The following is a 4,293-nucleotide window of genomic DNA, read 5'->3' on the forward strand; positions in this document are numbered from 1 at the left end:
TTACTTCAATCTGATTTAACTTAGTTTCCTTGTGTCTGATCAGCATGCTCACAAATGGTAGGCATTCTCTACACTTCCCCTGAAGCAGACATTAGCTGGTGATCTGGACCTCTTCTATCTAGATGATGGTGGCATCTGTGTTCAAGTCCCTTCTAAGTCAAGTTCTATGTGATTCCAAGGCAAAATAAAATCTTATCTTTCAATGGGACAAAGAAGCGAACTGGATACTCAAGAGATATTTTAGGTAAGGAATTATATTGATGCCCAACCTATTATAAATTGGCACTTGCATAACAAGGTCAACAGTTTGGTAATTGATATGATTTTGGTTAGACAGAATCTGCACACATACACCGTTCTGGAGGTGTAGAGGCATACATAAGAAGTGCTCTTCTGGCCTTCATCTTCTACTGACCCAGTTTCCCTTTCTGGTCACATCTATTTTTACCCTTTTTTTTTTGTTCTTCCAAAGATAGTATGTACCTACAATCATATACACATACACAGATTATATATTACATGTGCATATGATTTTTCGTGCAAATGGTTGTGTATTCTATACATTATTTTTAAACCTAACAATATGGTTTTGAAGCTGTGTCAATCTTTTTGATTGCTGTATAGTGTTCCATTTTGTGGTATAATTTATTCAATCAGTTGCTATTAATAAACTTTTAAATTGTTCCCCGGCTTTTACTGTTACAAACAACTGTGCAGTAGACATCTCTGTACATACATCATTCACATATATATGAATATATTTGGAGGATAAATTTCTTAAGGTGGATTTGATGGATCTTATTTTTTTGTCATAATTAATGATATACTTCTGTTTTTTATTAATCCTTTTATTTCTATGTTTCACTATGTGGTATGTGTTTTTTCTTTTTTTTTTTTGCTGATAATATAAAAAATATAAATTTTTCCTCTAGTGGTTCGTTTTTGTAAGCATGAGGTGTACTTTACTTAAGACCTCTATTTCTTTGATCAGCATTCTTTGACTCCTTACCATATTAATGGTGAAATCAGCAATGTTTACTTCTTCTCCTTAGTACTCCTTCTAGTAGCTGATTTTGATTTTGATTATTTTTCTTAATGTTTATATTTGTATATATTTGTATATATTTTAAAAAGTCATATTAACTGGTTTATCAGCTTTGCTGCCTGGCTGTGAAAGTTAAGGAAGTCATTACCCTTACATCACCTTCTTCTTAATATCCTCTTTTATTTTTATCTGCATTGTGCTGTTTATATAATGTTTCCATTGTTAGGAAATCTCTCTTTATCTGGGATATCCAGGACTTCACTAGGCTCTGTCTCAGTGTCCACAAAACTTTTTTTCCCCTTGAATAAGATGTGCCATTTAGGATTTAGATTTGGTCTCATTAATTCTGGATCTCATGAAAGTGTCTTCTTTACTGATTATTTATCTCAAATCCCTTTCAATTCTCATTTATTGCCATTTAATTTTCTCACTCTTGTCGTCCACTGTCCTTATGTGTTCTCAGCAGTGTCTATTCTCCTTCGTGCTGCATCCAAAGTCACCCTTGTATTTCCCTGAGGGTTTGTTTTTTGATCCTATTATTTCACTTATCTTCCTGGAGTCCTCACAATCCAATGGGAAACTCTTATTTCATCAATTGATAGCTTCATTTCCTTTCATGAATTCATGGTGGTACCCATACTTGATGCCAGTTTTTGCCTGGGCCATAGTGCCACATTTCTGATGCTTTTTAGTTTGTCACCACACCTCTGCTCCCTAGCGCCCAGGCTCTCTGTCTCTTTCCATCTTTTCTCTTGTCGTATCTTTGTATACTATGTCCCTGGATGATTTCATCTGGCTATCACTCCTTTTTAGGATGGGCATTCTAGACCAGCAATTGCAGGTGGTGCCTGTGTGGCAGGAAGGTATCTTTGTACATCATGGGGAAGATCCTCCCAGCAGATTCATGTACAAGAGTGAGCTCTTTCAGACTTCATGCCCAACAGAGACTGGCAGCACTATGTGCCATGCACAGGCCACCTCCATCTTGCCTCATGGATGGATGGGGTAACTGTGATGCAGCATTCAGCTCTACTTCTCATGTTTCTGGAGGACAGAGGAAAGGGGCAGCTAATACCTTTATTCTGCCATTTAAATACTGGAAGTCAATTGCTACTTTTTAATTGAGGTATAATAATAGATAACAGAACAATGGTCCTGAGGCAAAATGAGCCACCTCTGCTTCTCGCTGGCTATGCAACTTTAGACAAGTCTTCAAATCTCTCTGAGCCTCTCTTTTGTTATCTTTAAATCGAGACAGTAATAAAGCCTGCGTAGTTTGACTTACGGGGTTGATATGGAGAACAATGACAAAAAAGATGTGAAAGAACTTCAAATTGAATTCACTATATAAATGTTAAGTGATGTCATGATTAATGATACTGTAGTTATTTTGAAAAAAGAAAAATCACGAACTCTTTATGCCCATTTTAGTTAAAAACTTTGCAGGCCTCAGAAGGAGGGGAGTTCAAGAAAGTATTTCACTCACCCTGGAATATCCTTTCATTTCCAAGGGGACATTTCAAATTTTAAAAGGATGTGCCCTTTCAAGGAGTCATCTTAATTTTTAAAGAGCCCCAAATAAATCCCTCATAATTTTTATTATCCAATTTTATCACCCTTCTTTCCTTGTTACTGCAGCTTTAAAGTGAGTTGTCCATTATTTGTAGGAATCTTTTTTTTTAAAATGTTTTTTTATTTATTTCTAGGAGAGAGAGAGAGAGACAGCTTGAGCAGGGGAGGGTCAGAGAGAGAGGGAGTCACAGACTGAAACAGGCTCCAGGCTCTGAGCTAGCAGTCAGCACAGAGCCCGACGCGGGGCTCGAACCCACGAACCGCGAGATCATGACCTAAGCGAAAGTCGGACGCTTAACCGACTAAGCCACCCAGGCGCCCCTGTAGGAATCTTTTAAGGTCCAAAATAAATGACCTTAGAAGTCATCAACAGTATCTCCAAAAGTCAGCTTGGGGAAGCACTCTAAAAATCTCAGGAATAATGTTATGTCCTTGCTCTGGAATGATGTTCTCAGAAAGCCCCATTAACCAGAATCTGAGTCTGATTCAGGTTTACTCAGTATTTGCCACCAAAGCAACTGATGAAACATTTCTTACAGTTCTGGAACTCATTCATGCTAGAAAACTTGACTTTCCTATTTTGGAAGAGCAAAAAATGTTGGCCAAAAATATTTATTGGGTTTATTTTTAATTTTTTAGTGTTTTATTTATTTCTGAGAGAGAGAGAGAGAACGAGAGAGCGTGAGCAGGAGAGGGTCAGAGAGAGAGAGAGAGAGAGAGAGAGAGAGAGATACAGAATCTGAAACAGGCTCCAGGCTCTGAGCTGGCTGTCAGCACAGAGCCCAATGTGGGGCTCGAACCCATGAACCGTGAGATCATGACCTGAGCCGAAGCTGGACGTTTAACCAACTGAGCCACCAAGGCACCCCAATATTTAATGGTTTTTAAAATTATCATTCATATCATATGCATATACCCTATAAATTGTAGGGGACATATTTGCTTGATCTATATTTGAAATACTTGCACCAATTTTCTATTTCATTCACCTTATTTAACTTTACAAAATGTATACATTTCAATAATCCATCTTCAATCATTCAACAAATATTGAATAATGCCAGTTCTGTTCCTAGAGCTGTTATAAGTGAATGGGAATATAGAGATGACACCAATGACAGAACTGAACATTAATTTTGAATTTAGGATGTGCCAGCCATTGCATTAAGCATGTATTATCACATCAAAAGCTCAGGACATTCTCACGTATTAACTTTTCTTGTTATAACACATAAATTTGTTGGATTACAAGAAATACTGATTTTAGGCTCATATTACATTGAGGCTGAGAGTGAGCTGCTGGTCTTTGCTGGGTTCTACATGTCTTTTCATTCTGAAAACCAGGTTAAAGCCACTTTCTGAGACGGCGAAAAGGTTGGTGGAAACTTGCAGTGCTTCTGAAATCATCTTTTCAATCATGACAGACATCTCATTCATTCTGGTCCCTTTGGCCAAAGCAAGTCACATAGCCACACCCAAAGCCAGTGGAGTAAGTGTACTCCATCTACCGAAAAGATTGGCAATGGCAGTGAGAAGACAAATAATCATGAACAAAAACTGCAGCCTGCCTCGATTTTTTCTGCTCACAAGATGCTTTCACCTCTCCCCAAGATACCCAAAGACTACAGGCATTGGGCTCAGATGTCCAGAATCTGGTGAATATATATCATGTCAGC

This window comes from Hyaena hyaena, unplaced genomic scaffold, assembly GCF_003009895.1.
Source record: "Hyaena hyaena isolate Hyena2069 unplaced genomic scaffold, ASM300989v1 scaffold_899, whole genome shotgun sequence".
NCBI classification, from domain to species: Eukaryota; Metazoa; Chordata; class Mammalia; order Carnivora; family Hyaenidae; genus Hyaena; species Hyaena hyaena.